Raw genomic sequence first — 20,450 nt, 5'->3', positions numbered from 1 at the left:
TTGTCATTGAAAGTAGTAGTAAAAGAAATACAAAGATAGCAGTCCCACAAATATTATTTGAAATTAGCTACAACTGATTATTTTAAAATACTTATTCTGTTAAAAATCAGAAAATTGAATATTGATGTGAAATCTTTAGTTTTCCAAACTGGGAGGTGGTCCTGTGAGCATGAACACTTGGGAACTGTCATTTCCTATGTTTTTGTCTTTTGTGACTGATTAATGTTGAAGAAATTGAAATCTCTGAAGGAATCTTTTCCTTCAGCTTAAGAACATGAGGATGGAAGGGGTTTTGTTATTGAAAGATGTTTCTAAGACAACTCCTCTAACCCCTTTAAGTTAAGACGGTCAGTGAACTAAAAAATGCTGGTATACATGAAGGCAGGCGTAGAGGAACTCATCCATGGTGTAACTGCATAAGTCTTGCTTCCACAAGTAATCCAGTAAAGAGACGAATTTTCAACTAAAAGGAAAAAAAATTAAGGATTTCAATGAAAAATACCCTAAGATTCACATTACCCATTTTAAAATAACAGAGCTCATCATATCCTAACATAAAAATGTGTCTGTGTTTTTGAAGGACAGATGTGCCATCCCTGACATACATGTGCTCTTGACCCCAGCACTGTCCTTTCTCCTGTTTTACAAAGCTGAAATTAAATGCTGTGTTAGAACCCCGGTATGACTACACCCCAAAATGAGGTGACTTTTCATCTGAGGAAGCCATGGAAGACCTGGTTTTCAACCTGTTCCCAGGCACAGAGAGTCCAGCAGACATAGCCACATGTCTGTCTAAACCCCAGGGATATCAGAGGGAAACCTCACAGTGGGTTAGAGACATGCAGGTTCCCTTATGTCTTCCTGAATCTCCCAAACAGAAATCATCTGTATCGGGGAGAGTGTATATGTACTGCAGGCAAAGGGAGTGGAGGTTCCTTGATGTAAGTCTTGATTTTATTCACCCAGTTGTCTCTTTACTCTCATCAGCTTGCACTGAGACTATTAACTAGTTTCCCTGCCATCACTGAGGTAGGCTAATTGAACGACAAATTTTAAGTAGATTGGGCTCTTGCAGCAATGCATTGAGTTGATTGGTGGAACTGCAGAAAGCTCCTTCTGTTGCCACCACATTTTTGCAAAAGTTGAGCAGCATTAAATAATTCCATTCTCCATTTTGTAAACTGATACCGTTCTTAGATTTTCTGTAAAATATTGCCAAAAGTACCGTAAGTGTGTATATTACTGAATATACACGTGACGTGTCATGTGTTTGTAATACCTGAAATAAAGTATACATACATATATATACATATTTACATTGCAAGGAAATAGACGGTAGATGGATAATGGGATTCTACTGCCTTTGGTGTATAGACCACTGAAATAGTGAAGCCATCACTTTCTTTTCTCCTACTGCCCCAACCCCTTTGGTCACCATCACCCCCCTGCAATCCAGTGATCTAAAAAACAAGGACTGGCGGTGACAAAGCATCAGAAGAAGGCTAAAATCCGTGTGGCATGTGACATAGAGAAAAGGTCACATTGCCCTGCATCAGCCCTCTCTTAAGTCAAGTTAATTAATGGTTCTTTTTTTTTCTAATTCAACTGGATGGGCCTCCAGGCAAAGTGCTATTTGTAACGGCACTGCATTCTGGAGTCACCCAGCCTGACGCTGGTTATGCCCCTGCACGTCCCCATGTCTTCGGGTCAGGAGGCATCAGCTCAGCCTTCCACTCGCTTTTCAGGTGTGCGTATTGCTCCCAAGTCACCTGGCAAAGGGTGATAATGAGCCTGATCTAGGTGGCTTTCCATAGAAAATCCAAAAACTAGCATAAGCACCATGAAGCAAAGCAGACAGGAGATGCAAAGAACATCTCAAATGAGAGGCCACAATAATTTCAGTCTTCTCTGTTGTGGATGCACAATGGACTCCTGTCCACAGCAGCAAAGGAGCCACTGGCGGAGCATCTAAAGAGGAATGAAGATTGAAATACATGGCCAAGATGTGTCCATGGTCCTTGTGAGGGCTGCTTTCAGTCTGGGCAGCAGTACCTGCCTCTCTCATCAGCTCTGCCTCCACCTCGGCTGGGAGATGTGGTCCTGCCCTGTCCCTTGTGTGCTTGTGCACAGATGTATGTTGGCTGAGGTGATGTTCATGACAGTGGACCTGCTTGGGATCCTACCAAGAGGGCTGACCTCATGCTCCTGCTATTCTTTCTCTCTGCAAGAACACAGCCTTGGCCCATGCTTCTGACTCCTGTTGGCATTGATGTCTGCTGTGGGTCAGCCCTGTCTGTCTCTGAGCCTGTGCTCAGAGTAAGTGTTTCTGTGCACACCATGCTGTGTGGTTAAAAGAAACAGCAAGAGGTTTTACTGAGGTTCACAGTTCTCAGCCAAGGCAAAGGCAGATAACAGATTGTTCTCTTCAAAAACCACTGGTGGCAGAGTCCTGGTGGTGTAGCCACTCCTCATCTCTCTCCGCTCTTGCTTCTGTATTTGCTCAGCATGTCTGTAAGAAGGATTTCCACAGCTAGTTTGTTTTTGTGAGGGTTTATGCACACACGTTTCACCCACTGTTTCTCAGAGCATCTTCATTAGAAGGATGTCCATGCATGATGAGTTGACAAGGGGGCTTACTTGTTGGCATCATGCATCAGACTATGTCCCACAGTTACATGAGGCCATAACCTCACTGAACTCAAAGATTACGACTGACTGTTGAAGACCAGAGTTGGGTCCAGCTGCATCAGCCCAGAGAGACACTAGCTGAGCAGAGACAGGAAATTATTCCCAGGTTGGCTCCTGTGGTGACTCCAATCTTCCCAAACACATCCTCCCTGTATTAATTAAGGTTCAGTGGGTAGACATGTCTCTCTTCAGCTGCGGTCAATTTATTGCTCGTTTCCAGCAGGGAGATAACAGCTAGGAGGTGACTAGATTGTGCCTTCCTTCTCTTCCACTCAAGTTTGAAGCCTGGTCTTGCGACAAACAGAAGGCACACAGCAATAACTTTGTTTCCTGCCTCACTAATAACGGTTTTAATAATCACCTCAAATTGGTTTTCTCCACTTAAAATATTTTTCTAGTGCAAGAAAACGTCAGCTCCAGCCTTGTAAACTGCTGAGTGAACAGTAATAGTTTGTTTGCAACAAGTACACAACAAATTAAAAATGTCTAAGCGTGAAAAAATGCCAGGAGAAGGCCAAATATTTCAAACAATGTCTGCTTGGTCTTTGCCTCTGGGTGTGAACTGTTGTCTTGAAGGGGCCTAGAATTAATACTGGCTGCAGGTTTCCCTGTTCCCTGTTCATTTCCTTTGGCTCAAGATACCTCTCTAACTGACGTGGCCTGTGCCCTCTGTTAAATTTTGCAGGTAATTTTGTGGTCACAGCAGCACTCCCCAGGGGCAGACATTAACCTGGATAGGGGCTATGCCCATGCTAAAATAAATAAAGTGGTGCCAGGCCACAGACATGGAAACACAATCCTCTGCTCTGCAAAAACAGTTACAACAGCCCCTGGCATGCTTTTGTCCTGGGCCAATTAACCCTCTCCCAAATGATTCTCGGGTGCAGTTTGGGAGTTAACGTGTGCCAAGGAACATACCCAGTTGGTCTGTAGATGAATCCATCCTGTTTTGAAAGCTGAGAGAGTTTAACAGTTGAATGCAGCCAGACCATGTCAGTTGGCCTCGGTGTCTGGGAATACTCCTGGGCACATTTAATTTACTAGAGAAGATGTAGCCAGAATGTCTCTTCAGGACCATTCATTACTTATATATCTGTGTTGAAGTCGATGTTTTTTGCACTAGCCTGATTGTATCCCACTGCCTCTGGTTTTAAAGCTCTTATTTTTTCCTTTTGGCTGCTGTAGCTGGTCTGGGACGTGATCTGCTGTCTTCATAAATCTGCGCTGTGTTGGTTTACTCGGTCTTCAAAGATGCTCAGATTCCAAGAACTGCTGGGTTGGTTTTTTTCCATTCTGAGGTGATTAAGCAACCCTGATTATAGTCAATTTAAAAGCATCCTTTCTCTTTTGCAGCCGATGTGTTACATTTTTTGAACAGTTTTTTGTTCTTTTCTGCCTTTTTAGTTCCTCTGACATGCTCAGCTAGTCAGCACAGTCATTGCCGATTCCATACGAATCTGGATAGTTGGTTAGGAAAGATCTGCTGCTGACCACCTCATTTTTAACCCTACCAGTGCCTCCCATGTTCCTGAGCTGCTTGGAGTGGGATATTTCTCATAAGAACATTGGGGAGCATGGTGGTAACACTCTGCTCAGTGCGGCTGCAAAGATTTCAAACCTTCTGACTACCTTTGTGCTGGTAAACTACAAAGCACCAGAGCCAATTTTGTGGCCCTACGGTCAATTTTCAGTGTGGCCACATGCAGAGTTATTAAACTCCCTTATCTTCCAGACCAGACTGCTTGCATCCAAACTGGAATGGTCGCAGATTACGCTAACCCTCAGACAGCTCCTAGACACTGTTTTGGTCAGTGTTAGTTGACCTAGACAAATAAACATGCCAAGCATTGTTCTAGGAATGCAAAAATATGTGTGACTGAGTATGAGGACTAAGGCATAAGCTTTCACAAGTGCAGACGTAGCCTCAGTGTATCTCTTTTTAAGGCTGATGGAAAACTTCCGTGTCCCACTGTGTCCCAGAAGGTAGAGTTGATCCTGGAAAATGTATGGTTAAAACTTTTGAGATTTTTCAGCATGTCTAACGTGCCATCCCTACCCCAACACCAGATGAAGAAATGTCTCTGTGGCAGTTCAGACATTTATTCTGTTTGTATTTTTCTGTCCTCTGTGAAAAAAAGAAATCCAACCTACCAAAATCTCAGATGTCGTTGTTCCTGGCTGCAGTGTTCATAGCTAGGTTCTGCGATGTTTTGTCCCTCCTCAGTTCCCATTGGCATCACTAAGGTTGAGAGTGATTGCCCCCCTCCTATGGGAGAGGTTTGTTGTCTGGGAGTAGGAGGACTTTGAAAGGTTACAGTTTCCCTCAAATCCTTCCTATTGATCTCTCAGATATGGACTAGAAGCAAGAGCATTAACTGAAAAAAAACACCTGAGGAAGCAAAGGAAAGGGCTGAGTGATGCCTCCCTGTTCTTACAATGATTTATGTTGGTTAGGGCAGGGAGGAGACAGATTTGGGGAGTACAGGAGATGCTTGGACAGTCTTCAAAATAGCAGTTTTCATTGATGCTACTTGCTCAAATGTATGTAAAGGTAGAACCAGAACTACTGTGGTTCACAACATACTCTATGCAGGGACTTCTTGCACAAAGTGTAGTGTCTTTACGCTTCTTGTGAACGTCTCTTCACTAGTTATTAAGTGGACAGAATTGATATCTCAGTTTTGGTGTTTATTCCCAAACTTACCATCCAAACTTCCAGCCATCTGGGCTGGAATTAAGGAACGTGTTAAGGAACGTGTGGACGAGGCACTGTGGGACATGGTTTAGTGAGCATGGTGGTCTTGGGTTGATGGTTGGACTTGATGATCTTACAGGTCTTTTCCAACCTTAGTGATTTTGTGATTTTGTGAATTATATGAAGAATCTGATTATTACACCAGACTGTAGCTGTCAGGTCCTGGGAAACCTTTGTTTCCAGCAGCGAGAGAAGGTGAAGTGCCAGCCTGGGTTTGAAGGCTGGAGCTGGGATACGTGCACCCTCAGCTGCCCGTAGGGCTCAGTTGCTAAATGGTAAAGCTCTCTTTCTTTTCCTGCTTTCTTTCAACTCTAAGCCATCTGAGGAGTGTCTCACTGTCAGCTTTTTCAGAGCGTATCAAAGGGGAGTCCCCTCTCCATCGATCCCTGGCCATAACACTTTCAAGACAGATAATCTTAATCCATTCTTGTTCCAGTCCAGCGCTGTCAGTTTGTACAGATCAGCAGAATGATCACTAAATGCTCACGTACACACTGTAATGGTTAACCACGGTGTACTGATCTCCCCTGATCACCCCATTCGGTACCAAAATGACTGGTAAGGCCGGGAGTTAAAATGTGGTTGTGGTGCCTCAGAGATGCGGTGCAGCCTTTGATGATACAGATCTGATCAACGTCCATATGCCCCTTAGATGCCTGCTGGATGCTTGTGGAAAGGTCAGGTGTCTTTAATGCTCTCCCAGAAGGTTTTTAATGGAGTGAGCTGCTAGCTTTTATCCTTTCTCATAATTTTATGAGGCAGAATCCCCCCTCCCCCAGGCAAGCAGCCAGCCTGCCACTAGCTATTCGCTTTAAAATTATGATGAAGCTTGAAATAAAACACAGCCATGGCCTGAACCCACTAACCCTCAGTCCAAAGGTATTAAGGCTGCTGGTTGATAGAGACAATATCTAGTTCTTGGAAATGTTTTGCTTCTAGCACCCTGGATGATTAGGAAGAGACGACTAGGCGAAAAAGATAATGATTCCATATTTGCTGTGGAAATGGCAAGTGCAATTAGAATTGCCAACTGAGTTGTGATCAAAATTCTGATTAATTACTTACTGCTATTTCACAGAGAAGAAATTAGTGCATATCTAATTGGCGTTACTGAAATGTATTCTCTGCCTCACTTGCATAAATTAAATGTAAAGAACAAATCTACCACGTGTGTATGAAAGAGAGAGAGAAAGAGAGGGAGCAAAAGAGAATGTATGATACTGGGCAAGATCCTCAGGTGATGTAAATCAGGACTGCGCCGATGAAGTCTCTGGATGGTGAGGCTCGGACCCAGGATGCTAAAAGAGGTACTTTGATTTGGGTGTTTACTGAGGGTCTGTGCTATATAAAAAGAGGAGGTCAGACCAGAGGATCACAGCAGCCTTTCTTCTAGTCTTATCGAATCTCACTCTATCAAAACCAGTCACAGCAGTATCAAATCCTATTTTCAGCTCGTGATGCCATGGCACCAACCCCCACCATACCATCAGAGACTTCCTAGTGTATGATTTTTGTTTGCTTATTTATTTCAATTTCGGCTCAGCACATGCTCTAGGCACATATACAATAATGGCAATTACACATTGTACAAAGCACATCAATAATTTTAGTATGAAAGAGAAGGAAAATGCAGAGCTATGATTCCAGTGCTTTAATCGGCAGGACCACATTATGTCAATGAAGCGGGGACACGGAGGACTGATTAGATAAATTCCCCCTTGCAGTTCCAGCACCCGGCACTGAAGTGCCCACCATGTTCTGAAAATGAAATGCATGCATTAAAAATGTATCTGCATTTATTTTCCCTCTGGTGTCTTTTTGGTTTTTCTAACAGACAGAGTCTTATGGAAAAGAAAAGAAAAAACATCCCTAGATGGGAGCTTTGGCAGTGTATGTGCTCTCTATAAAGAAGTCAACTTGGTACCTTGGCCGAGACGGCTGTCAATGTCCATGGGGATTAGATGAGCCTCCTCCTCCTCCCTACTGCCCCCAATTAACTTCTATTCTCCAAGCAGAAATGGGAGAAAGGTTGGAGAAGTGGTGATGAAAACAGACCCTCTCGTTTTGCTAATCTGTGGAATTTGCTGTTACCTTGGAAGAGGTTATTTTCCTAACTAGGGCCTAATTCTGCTTGCATGCTGCAGGTGTAGCTGTACTGAATTTAAAGGGTCACTCCAACACCCCCAAAATTGCAATGAAATCAAGCAGCTACCTTAATTGCCTTGCAGCGCCTTGCCATTATCCTTGCCTTTCCTTGCCTTTTGCCTATCCTCATCACGGTGGCATGGAAGTATATGTTCTAACTGTAAAATATTCTTTTTTCTTTCATATTTTTTTCATAATGAACTGATGTCCCACCTCTTAAAGAAATATTTCGCTTCTGCCCACTTGAGTCTGAAAGGGCACAGCCATCACCAATCAGCTGTAATGATGTTCTTTCTTTTCCTCTCTTCCTATCTCTGCCTCTCTTATCTCCTTGATCTTCTTTTCTCTGTCTCCCTCCCACTCCAGACAGCTTTATTAAATTCAGATCTCTACTTCTGAGGCCTCTGTGTCTGAGTTCCCATTCCGTGTGAGCCACTGAGAGCAAAAGAAAAAAAAAAAGTCAAGATTCCCTTATGTTCCTCCTCCCCTCAATGTCCTTGGCAGCACAGGGACCCTTTCCCTAGCACATCCTTCTGGTTGGGTATTCAGGTTACCGACTGCAGTGCTACCAGAATTATTAACCCTTTTTGGACCTCAGGGAAACATAATGTGCAAGAAAATGTGAATTTGTTTCTGACAACCGACAACACGTGCTTGACATAATGTACTACCCTTTTGGGCACGATTTGGGTTGGAAAGCGAGATCTCTGCTGAAAGCTCTTCCCCAGGGAAATTATACATAAACAGAATTCCTGTGGCTTTCATAGAAAGTGGTTATAGCCCAGATGTCTTGATAAGGCACCGCAAATTTAGAACTGGGTTGGACCAATTTTCTACCTGCTGGGTTAGTCTTAGTACTTAGTACTCAGTACTTGGTGTACTCTGACTCTGGAATGAGCCTTTCCATGCTAGTGGGATTCAAACACAACCTACAAGGTTTCAGCCTGGTGTCCCTACAATTGCTGGGTGAGGATGTGAAAACTGAGCAAGCCCTGCCAGATGGGCTCTTTGTAGGCTCTTCAAACTGGCTTGGCTCTTCATGGCACTCTGGGAGCTGAGAGATACTCTCTGATGGCCCAAACCAGCAGAAAGGCCCATGCAGGTTCCTGCTGACAGCCTGCCACCTAAGTTTTTCGAGTGCTATGCCCAGAAAATGAAATATATTGTGATGTTGATGATGCCATGGAATAAACAAGTAAAAATCATGTTTGTGCTCATCTTATGTATCTGTCTGGCAATGCTGGTGTTGTACCAAAAAAACAGACCCCAAATTGTCCATACTAGCAGTTCTCTTCATGAAAGTTAAATAATACAGACTAATACGCATGAAGGGCATCCTTTAAACACCGGCAGGATGCCTGAGCTAAGCGGCCCTTGGGAATCCTATATTGCTCTGCCTATCTTAACTCTGTTTTAGTGCTCTTTTTTTCACCAGTGCTAAAGCACTAAAAAGTCTCAAAGAAACAAATCTGCTTAATGCACCTGTCTGGTTTCCTGTGCACAGCCAGGGTATTCCCACATGATAGCTTTGAATGAAATTTTGTAGCAATTGAGTATTTGTATGCTTAACCACATATTCAGGGTAATGATAAATAAATACATAGTGCCCCAACACTAAGAGTCTCAAAAATGTTATTGACTGTCATGTTTTAGGGTTTGAGCACAAGGTAAGTGCCCTCAATAATATTTTTTTTTTCCACAACAATCTGGAGGATGAAGTCATTGCCCCATGTAGGAATGCAGCTTTATAATTTTATTCTCAGATGGGGTCAAAACATCAGCTGTTTTATATTGGCCTAAGCATCGAGCTGTCATCAAATAGACCACCTGAGGAAGTGGCCTGCTGGGAATGCATCTTAACCATCCAAACAGAGACATCCAAACCTTTGCAAGCTCAACCACCAGAAAATACAGGGAAAAGCAGAGAACAAATGGGCTTTGGTTTTAGTCCCTTCAAGCACCATATGATAGGCTGTTACTTCTCTTTTCTGTTTCCCATTGCAGGCTGGGATGTTTTCAGACTAAACAAGTCCCTGTAACCTGAAACCTAGCCATCATTTATGGAAGTACCCTGTACAGTATAGTTAATAAATAAAAAGTTAAGAAAAATAAAAAGACAACCTTTCCACTATTAACAAAAGACTCTTCAAAGCTATTCTTTTGCTCTGGGCTTTTACAATAATAAGCTGAAAAAATACATTAGAGAGCAGACTCCTTTCTAGCCACTTCATATTTCATTTTGCCTCTCACTTGTCTATTTATTTTCACGTCTTTCCTGATTACTTCTCAATTGTAGAAAGACAACATTAGGCACAATGAGTTTTAAATATACTCCCTGGCCAAAATAACTCCAAGGGCTGTCTGAAATTTTAAACATCTCACTAGTAAGTCTGGAATAAAATGTAAAGGGAGTGATCCCTACTAGTTAGAGCAGGATAGTCAGGACTGGATTGGTATTTGCAGTACTCCACCAGTGCAGTTACTCTTTTTCTCCATGGGCACCATACCACACAACCAGGATCGGTGTGACTCGGAGCTCATTCATGTTTATACGCAGATGAAGAACACTATCTGATAAAGAACAAGAGATGCTCCACCTCCAAACCTACTCTTTCTCTGTTGGAGCTGTTCAGAGAACTTTGGTGGGACAAGAAACAGGCCTTGGAATACCTGTAAAACAAGCACACATGAGTATAATAACTATTTGCAAAAGTAAGCCTCAAAGATTCTTCAAACCATTTTGCATGTGTATGAAGTTAGGTATGAGAGTGTCATTGGGGTCACAGATCTTCTTCAAGTCATTTTCAGCCCTGGCAGCTTCTCTGGACATAATCTGAACTGTGAGTTTTCTCCTGGTAAACACACAAAAGCCTAAAAAGTTGATATAGTATGATTTGTGATAAAGCCCTCAGAAGCCTGATCTGACTTTGTAGTTAGCCTTGCTTTGAGCAAGAGGTTGAAAAAAATGATGCCCAGAAATCTCTTCTGACCCATTTTTTCCTAAGATTTGATGTAGGCATGGTATTTTCACAGAATCACAGAATCATAGAATCACTAAGGTTGGAAAAGACCTGTAAGATCATCCAAGTCCAACCACCAACCCAACACCACCATGCCCACTAAACCGTGTCCCACAATGCCAAGTCCACACGTTCCTTAAAAACCTCCAGTGATGATGACTCCACCACCTCCCTGGGCAGCCTCTTCCAATGCTTCACCACTCTCTCAGTAAAGAATTTTTTCCTAATTTCCAGTCTAAACCTCCCCTGGCGCAACTTGAGGCCATTTCCTCTTGTCCTGTCACTCGTCACTTGGGAGAAGAGACCAACACCCACCTCTCTGCAACCCCCTTTCAGGTAGTTGTAGAGAGCGATGAGGTCTCCCCTCAGCCTCCTCTTCTCCAGACTGAACAACCCCAGCTCCCTCAGCCACTCCTCATCAGACTTGTGCTCCAGCTCCTACGTGAGCTGTGCTGCTCAGGAGCAGAGAGCGCTGTGGTCTGCAGGGTGACTGTGCACCAAGCTACCAGTGCTACTGTGACGTGGGAATATTTGGATCCACTGGCTTAGCCATTGTAGCTACAAAAGCCAAACGCAGAGTTTGTTCATTTTCAGGGTCTTTCTCAAATATCGTTTTCAGCCTGTTTAGATCTCTGTCAGGGATAGGGGAGTTTTCTTTCTTATTTTCTAGATTAACATATTAGTGGCTTCATCTTCCTTCTTTCTGTCTTTCCTTCTCCTTCTTCATAACTGGAGAATACGGTTACTTTAGAGCTGTGTACAGAGCTATCACTTCCCACTTATTTTAGAACAGGAACAGCTATTACCCTCGTTGTTCTGCAAGCCTTGTTAGCTGCATCATTAGGAGTTGGGATCATATTACCTGACTTCAACTGTCCAAATACAGGCCTTCAGTCCAAACTGGCTGTCTAGCTTTCCCATATAGCCAGTAGAGACAGATACCTCCAGAAGTGATACAATGCATCCAAGGGAAAGCAGGAATGAATGACCCTCTAAAAGTCTCTCCTCTCTCTCTCTCTCTCTCATGATTATTGTCTAGATGAACAGCTTAAACTAGGCAATTAGCTTAGACTAGATGCTTAACATTTAGGCAGCTAAAATTAACGCGATGAATCCCATTCTGTGTGCTCAGATAATGACTCTAGCCTTTGCATCTCAAATTCTAGCTCTTCAATATGTTTTCATAGGTGTTCAGATTCTGCGCTGTGCTTTCAGATTAATTTTGACTTCTAAGGCTTAAAATACTTGCCTCCCATTACTGTTCATTGTCATAAATATGTCATGGCATAATATAGCTGTCTGTACCTGTAAGGAAATCCTTCTGCTTTAAGATTCAACTCCATAACCCATACAGGACTAATATTGCTGAAAATCACCCTAATAATGTCACAGGGACTTTTGTGCTTGCCAACCTTTCTGTCATGAGCACAGGCTCTAGGACTGTGCCTTCAGCCAAGACAGGTACAAATAAGATTGTAACATTTTTTTATAACTTACCTGTGCAAAGAAAGAAGAAAGGAAAGAAAGAAAAAGGAAGTAGACATAAGGCTGCTGATAAAAGGATATCGGAGGCATTGAGCAGGATGGGGAGAGAGCTCAAGAAGTCACCTCACCCACTCATTTACTCCTAAGTGGTATCTATACCTACACTGCTCATGAGAGAAATTAATATAAGCTGCTAAAAAAATTCTCCAATTGTGTTAGTTCCACCAGGTTCCTAATCAGCTGGTTTCAAGGCCTTGCTATTTATTTTCTTTTTTAGTAGAAAGATGTTTTTCTAATTTCTAACCTAAATCTTCCTGCGTAAAATATTAATACCTTTTTTTGTCCGCTCTACATTGAACATGGGAAACCAACCTTCCTTCCTTCCTGATCATTTTTATGAAGCTTCTATAAACTAATTATCTTTTAATATGCTAATTGCAATGTCTGCAGCCTTTCTGGGCTGAACTTGGGATATTTGAAATATGTTTGTTTAAATGGTATATCTGGGGGGAAAAAAGCCTTTCAATAAAATGGTTTTACAGAAAAATTTTACATGGTCCAAAAATATTAAAATTTCTCAGGTAAAGCTGAAAACTTTGTAAAATTTTGCCATTTAGTGAAAATGTTTGATTTGTTAATGAACAAAAAAAGGGAAAACAATTTTAGGGAAAATGCTGAGCTCTGTTCTGTCTTCTCCTCTCCTTCACCTATGTCTTGCAAAAATAATTGTCATTTTCAAGCTCAATTCTAACCCAAATGCTTCCAAAATCTGCAGGTATTTGGTGTTTTCCTTCCGTCCCACTGTTAATGGAAAATCGTTTGGTCTCTGTGAGTCTGTTCCCAGGACCAAAGAACTGTTCTCATTGGGAAGAAATTATAATAATAACAGCAAACTGGAGTTCCTTGCAAGTTTTATTTCGAGGCAGTTCATTTTATCCCCTAACTTTATTTTTGCAGAAGAAAAGGATGATTTGTCTTTGCAGTGACTGCAGGCCAAGGAGGGAAAGAGAAGCTGAGAACCTTCCCCTCCATAACAACAACTGGCAGCAATGGTCTTAATAGAGTTCAAGTTTATTTGACTAATTCTTTCAGCACTTGTCAGAGAACATACTTTTGTTTGCGGTAACAAACCGAGCTCTTTCCTCCCCCATTTCTCCAGTGAGTAGCACAAGCACTTGCGTGGAGCACACATTACGGCTAACCGTTATGATGTTTGCTGTCAAACTCATTTATTTATGCAACTGCTGTGGAAAGGCCTGGGGCCCATAAGCAGCCCTGAAAGATTTCAGAGCCCTGGTGTGGGGTCATGAAAGGGAAAGTGAGGGGGAGGGCAAAGCCTCCACTGGTTATGAGAAAGGAACTGACACAGGAAATGGTCACATATGGCACAGATTTATTGTGTCCGGGACTTCCCATTCAAAACTCATTATATCCACAGCTCAGAGCAGTGCATGGCACGGCCACATTCATTTTTAGGTCTGGCATCTGATGAAATTGCTATTTTGCTTTCAGGTGGTGGTGGTAGTTTTATCATTCCTCGGTCAGAGAGATGGTGACTGGAACTGTGTTGGCAAAGGCTCTGTGGTCCGCTGCTCCTCGCCCGTGTGTTGATCGCCGGGTATCAATTTGACTAAAGCTTCGGTCAATGGGGTTGCTGGGTGGGAGGAAGAAAAAATCCTTCTGGGCTTTAAATACACCTAAAGGAAAACAGGATTATCTTAAGGGGAAACAATGGGAAAAGCTTTGGTAGTGACATGAGAAACAAATTGATACCTGCAGAACAGTGTGGTTTTTTGAAGGTGAAATAATTTGGACCAAAAGATGTTTCGCTTTGCATTTTTCTCTTTTAATCGTCTTTCCTGGGAGACAGGATCCCTCTCACACCCAGCTATTGGGTCTCTGAATGATGGTTGATGAATTCAAGAGGTTTGTGGGAATAGTTTGTTTATATTATCTGCTTTATGAGAGCATCTAAAAGCTCCAGTCAGGACCCTGGGTCCTATTTTGCTAGGTGCTGTACAAAAAGCCATTATTTCTACTTCTTAGCTGTGAATAGATGGCCCTCAGGAAGGCTATGGAGACCCAAATTATCTCTCCAATGCTGTCCTATAAGAGGTCACTCTGTCCCGTTCTCTCCAGCCCCATGCCACACTTTGGAATGCTTTACAGTAGGCTTTAAGGTAATGACTCCTGCAACATCTTTTTCTCCTTCATTCAGAGTTACAATTTAAGGGTGCTTAATTTACCACACTTTTGGAGACTCTCTGAAAATGCACTGAATCATGAAGTATAAATAATTTACACTGTTTAATCCTTTTTGTCTTCATGCACAATATAATGTCAGGTAATGCTTCTTTTGTCACCATATTGGATTTATTCCATACATAAGCATTATGGGGAACTTTGTGTTGTCAGGATGGCTAAAATGACTAAAATTTCCTAATCATTAATGATAATGCGGACAAAAATTCTCCCTAATTGTGTCTTTCTGATCAAGTTTGACAAAATGAAGGACAAGCTGCTCTGGGCCAGTGCTGACAATAGTAGCAATGGACCTAATGTCGACTGAGTCAGAAATCTGTATCAGATCTGTATCAGAAAGAGTGTGGTCAGCAGGAGTAGGAAGGGGATCGTGCCCCTGTACTCGGCGCTGGTGAGGCCGCGCCTCGAATGCTGTGTTCAGTTTTGGGCCCCTCACTACAAGAAGGACATTGAGGTGCTGGAGCGTGTCCAGAGAAGGGCGACGAAGCTGGTGAGGGGTCTGGAGCACAAGTCTGATGAGGAGCAGCTGAGGGAGCTGGGGTTGTTCAGTCTGGAGAAGAGGAGGCTGAGGGGAGACCTCATCGCTCTCTACAACTACCTGAAAGGGGGTTGCAGAGAGGTGGGTGTTGGTCTCTTCTCCCAAGTGACAAGTGACAGGACAAGAGGAAATGGCCTCAAGTTGTTCCAGGGGGGATTTAGACTGGATATTAGGAAAAATATCTTTACTGAGAGAGTGGTGAGACACTGGAACAGGCTGCCCAGGGAAGTGGTGGAGTCACCATCCCTGGAGGTGTTCAACAAACGTGTGGACGTGGCATTGTGGGACATGGTTTAATGGGCATGGTGGTGTTAGTTGATGGTTGGACTTGATGATCTTACAGGTAATTTCCAACCGTAGTGATTCTGTGATTCTGTGAGTCAAGCAATGCTAGGGTATGGGCACTGGAGCTTCCCCATCATTCCTGCTACATCAGGAGAACACCTCCAAGCCCGGTTTGGTCCCAGGCAACCCAGCAGTGTCCAAGACAATTGCTGGGCACTTCCCAGAAATTAGCACAAGGCAGGGGCCTGTCCAGAAGAGCAGTGTGGAGGTGGCCGCCATGTTTTGGAGGGTCAGTGACTTTAATACTATGGAAGTGCCATGCCAGCTGGCCTCAGGGACAAGGAACTGGCCTTGGCACTGGTTATTTTATTAGTTTCGATGCATGCAATGCTGTAGCTGCTCAGTTCCAGCCTAGTCTTCTGGCACAGGCAGCCAAGGTATCTCCAGATGTGGTCACCTGTGGGCATTTGAGAAGTTCCGTGACACTATAAGTAACATCCTTTCATTCAACAATGACTCAAGGCCTGGGATGGGCAACCTCACTCAATGATTTACTGACCCGCCTCCTTTAAGAGGGCTCAGGATACATTCTCCTGGCTAGGTTGTTCTCCTCCCCAGCTTTTCACAGTTTTGTGAGACAGGTTTGATATTTTCTCTCAAACACGAAGACCAAAGATGGTCTCTCTGACTCAAGAGACTCCTGACCTGTAAATCACTAAAAGCTTGAGGAGCATTTTGGGTGAAAATTGCTATATGCATGCCTTGTTCCCATGCTCTTTCTAGATGACTTTTTTTGATCACTGTTGGAGAGCATCCTGGCCTAGCTGGGCTTCTGGTCTCTCTTCTTAAGACCTGATTTGTGTACTTACGCTTTAAGGCCAAGAATGACTTACTGCTATAGTCTCTGGGAACTGGAAAACTTTGTAATTTTTTGTTCATAACTTGGAAAGAAATTCTATCACCTGTAACACATGTGCCTTACCTCTTAGGCATGGAGGAGCTCTGAAGGATTAGCGCTAGCATAAAAATATATAACCCTATGAAAGATGCAAATAATGCTTGATTTCAGACTGAATAAATACTAGCAACTTGTGTGGTCATATCAATGCATGCAAACAATGAATGCAAGAACAAATATTTCATGTACTACACCTGCTTTTTTATGGATTTGTATGTGAAAGGGAAGGGCCAACGCAGATCTTGTGGTGTGTAACAAGAGTGAGCTTACACTACAGTTTTTTCTTTTCAGTGAGAGCACCAATAACAGTTTTTTCTCTACTTGGGCACCGACTTTTACAAAACTTGTAGGAACGTAGTATCTTTGAGTCCACAAATGTGACTGAAATTGGCCAGAGGGTTCAAAGTTTTTTATGGAGGAACAATAAACAGGGGAGCATAAAAACCCACACAGTGTGATCTTATGAGACTCATTTCCTTCAAAAATAATTTTCTTTAAAAGAAAGAATTAACAGCCTAAAGCAATCACTCCATTTTTATTTACACGGTCCCTGCTATGAGTATATATTTATATGTATGTATCTCACACATGTACAAATACACAAGCAAGCACACGTGCCACCGTGCATTCCTACGCATGTGTTCCCAACACACACCTTGTGAGAAACCTGCCACAAATAAGTTACTCAGCATTGCATATCTCTGTGTTTATTCCCCCACAGGAACACCAGTAAACTCAGTTGAGGGATATCTCTAATTTACAGTCAGTGGGATTTCTAAAAATGATGGGGGATGCCTTGTCTCAGCATCGGTTGGAGTTGATGGGCTTGTTTTCGCTTACCTACATAAAGATTTACAAGATCGGTGTCTGCAGAGCCATCGCTTTCAAAGGATGAATGCGTAGGCATGAGGGCTCTGTGCCAGAGATTAGACAGGAGAATCGGGGCAAAAATTATTTACGGGGAACATATGAACTCAAGAAACACAGAAAACCTTTTGTATAGCCAAAAAACTGACCTCAGAATAATTTACCTTCACTAGATTTCTAAGGTCCTATTGCTGGGTTGCTGGGCCCTTTTTTTTTTTTTTTTAATTTCACATTTGAATGTCAGCAGGTCAAAAGGAACAGTTAATGCTGATGAATATTTCCCCCTCAGCAAAGATATGTGCTGGCCAGCCCAAGGCCAATGAATCGCAATTTCTAAACAGTGTCCCATTTATCTCTCCCCTCCCCCTTCCTCCCCTACTCGCTTTTATATTTTTGTAACTATAATTGTAGTTAAATTAGAAATAACTGACGGGCAAATCCAGTCGGATGGAAAGAAAATTGCAGGAGATTTATTTTATTTTGATAAAAAACTGACGTTGCCTTTTGTTTTTGTCAAAAAAATGACTATATTTTTCCTTGTACCATGAATTGTGAAATCTATCACGAAATGGGTAAAAATTATTGAAAGTAATGGTGGTGTTAACCTGAAGGGGAAAATCATTAATGTTGATGTATTTCATTCAATTTTAAATGTAGAATTTATTTTCTTTTATTTTATTTATTTGGCATTGGGGAACTAGGGAAAAGGCAGGAGACTTGCAAAGGACTCTGTGTGCCTTTAAGTCAAAACATCTATTTTAAAAACACTCTTCCCTCCTTTCCTCCTGCTCCATTTTTCTAAATAAAGGATATGAGATGTTGTTGTTGGTAGAGGTTTTTTCCTAAGCAAAGAGGACCCTCTCGGCGCATTTTTCTTTTCAAATGTGAAATGAGGTGGAAAATCCTCATTTCACGACAGGAAGGACAAATATTGACACAAAGTTAATATTTGTCAGGAGCCCTAGAAGCAACCTGAGTGCTAAAATCTCATATAGATATATACGTTTGAGTGTCTACGTGTGTGTGTGCATGTATATAATTAAATAATAAACTTGACTTGATGATAGGGGAATCTGCGGAAAGCAAAGCCTGCTCTCTAAGGCTGAGGAAATAGCTGGAGTGGGTGGACACACACTCTTTCCACGTATTATTTCTCTCTCTTTTGTGCACCGAGTGGGACGCACACACGGCACACGTGCCCACGCAAGCACCCAACACGCACTTGCCCTCTTCCTCTGCTCGGGTGCACGCAGGTCCTGATGCGATGTTCAGCCTTATCCATGCACACATTGCTACAGATATGAACACCTTCTCCATCTTTCCCACCCATTTGTAGGGTCTCCGGTTGACTTGCACTCACTGGCTTTTTCTTTCTTTTCTCCCCCCTCTCACACACATGCGTGCAAACACACACGCACATACAAATACAACCTGTTTAATCTAATTTCACCCATTGCGGGGGGATGCTTCTGGAATTTATCACTGTTATTGTTCATCGCCAATTTAAATAGCACATGTCAGCTCAATATTCAGTGGTCACTCAGTATTTATTAAGTCCTGTCCACTCTGGCCTTTTTTAGAGGAAAGCCCCGGGGCAGATTAGCTGCTGGCCCTGACACGCTGCGTCACTTATCTATTCGCATTGATTATGAGAGTCAGCTGTGGCCAGGACTCACTTTTTCCTTCTCCTCTCAGACCCCTCTTACAAGCACCCCTGCTTGGATTTTCATGAGGAAATAATCAGATTAGGGCTTCAGCGGCGAGTTCATATGGAGTTCTCTTTCTCCAATGTGCTACTAACTAAATAAACGTGTTTTGTGGTAAATTGTAAATGACATTATGATTACTAAGGCCAGCATGGGTTTCATTTAAAAGTGATCGAAATTGCAGGCTGCAGAAATTGTGACTGGCAGATAAGGCCATTGGGAAGGAGACAAGCAATGATACGTGTGCGTGCATGGGCGTGTGTCTCTGTGTGTACAGGAAACCAAGCAAACCCACTTTGTAAGGCAGGCAGGGCAAAGGAAAGTCCTGGGAAATCACAAAATATCAGCAAATCCCATTTGTAGACAAGAGAAATATCACCAGGGGGAGATGGGGGTTTCCGGGAGGGCAGGTGCTGAGATCTGCCAGCCTTTGTGGGCTGGCTGCCTGCTGCAAGGTGCGTCCTCCCAGCGCTCCAGGACAATACCGACTGTCTCTGAGCGCAGCGTTCCCACTTCTGCTTCTGAACGGAGTTGCTGCTCCCCCTCCCTTTGCTCCCAGCACACGCCAACAGCAATATGCTTACGCTGATAAAGCAAAAAAAAAAAAAAAATAAAAAGGAAGGGCAAGAAAAAGGGAAAGAAAATGATAAGCTGGTGTCTAAAAATAGGGGCTTTTGCACAGATCCTATCTGACTTGGACCTCCTCCCTGAACAAAGCTCGACATTTATGTAATTTTCATTGCTTTCCTCGGTGACGTGCAGAGCAAGAGCTCATTCTGGGAAACACTCGCAGACCTGGGTAGCGGTCTGCACATGAGGAATCCCCTTGAAATAAATCATAGGTAAATGTCCACTAGATCCAGGCATCGAGATGTAGCTATAAGCAAAGCCCGGACTGATTTCTTTTCTTTTCCAGGAGTCTGGTATTTTCTTCTAGCAGTGAGTTTCACAGTTACAATGTTTCCTTGATAAAGGCAATGCCCTTTTATTCATCCAAAACTTTGTGACTCTCAAAGATGTTGCTGTCCCTTTCTTTTTATCGTTAATCATATCAATGCCAGGCATTGCTGATCTGCATGCACATCCCCAAAGCTGCTGAATGAGGAATGCAGAGTTAGTTTAGACGTGGCCGTGCCTTGCCTAACATGTTCGTGAGCACAGCTAACTAGGGAAGGAGCAGGCTCTGGGAGGGAAGGAGGATTATAGCTGGCTACAGCAGCAAATTCCTCCTTTGATTTTATTTTGAAGAGAGGAAGGAAAAACAGAAACACACATCTTTTCCTAAGATGCTCCAGGCAGAAATGTTTACGTTTTTGGTGCCCGTATCTGAACTCATTTACTTTTATTCTCTCTTTATAATCAGTGATGATCTCATCATTGCAGCCTGAGGCACAATTTCTCTCATCTTAAAGCACAAACCTATATTTGGTCGGATGGAGCATACCCTAACTCAGAAGACTGTACGGATTACATTTCTTCTGTATAGTTCCTTCCATAAAAGGATCTTCTTGACTTGTCTCCACAGACACCTGGGATGGGATTCGGTGGCAAATTCTGACATACATGGAAGTGTCTTAGCTCCTGTTATATTCAGTGAAAGAATAGCTGAAATGTTACCTAAAGTAGCTCTTGTACTCCCATGGATCATGTGTCACATCTACAGATGTTGTAGCTACCCAAAGAAGTCCAGGTGACATTATGCACTTGTGTTTAAGTGAAGGATCCTACCTCTGGTCAGTAA

At 42.8% G+C, this 20,450-nt stretch overlaps 1 protein-coding gene across 1 annotated transcript in view; it reads left to right on the top strand.

The window, feature by feature from the left end:
• PKHD1 (PKHD1 ciliary IPT domain containing fibrocystin/polyductin) overlaps positions 1-20,450 on the top strand; it is a 267,464-nt gene that overhangs the window by 216,985 nt on the left and 30,029 nt on the right. The window lies entirely within an intron of this gene.

The sequence above is a fragment of the Gavia stellata genome, chromosome 2 (assembly GCF_030936135.1).
Source record: "Gavia stellata isolate bGavSte3 chromosome 2, bGavSte3.hap2, whole genome shotgun sequence".
In the NCBI taxonomy this organism is placed as follows: domain Eukaryota; kingdom Metazoa; phylum Chordata; class Aves; order Gaviiformes; family Gaviidae; genus Gavia; species Gavia stellata.
Note: the sequence above shows the minus strand (reverse complement) of the source record. Positions and strands in the feature narration are given on the sequence as shown.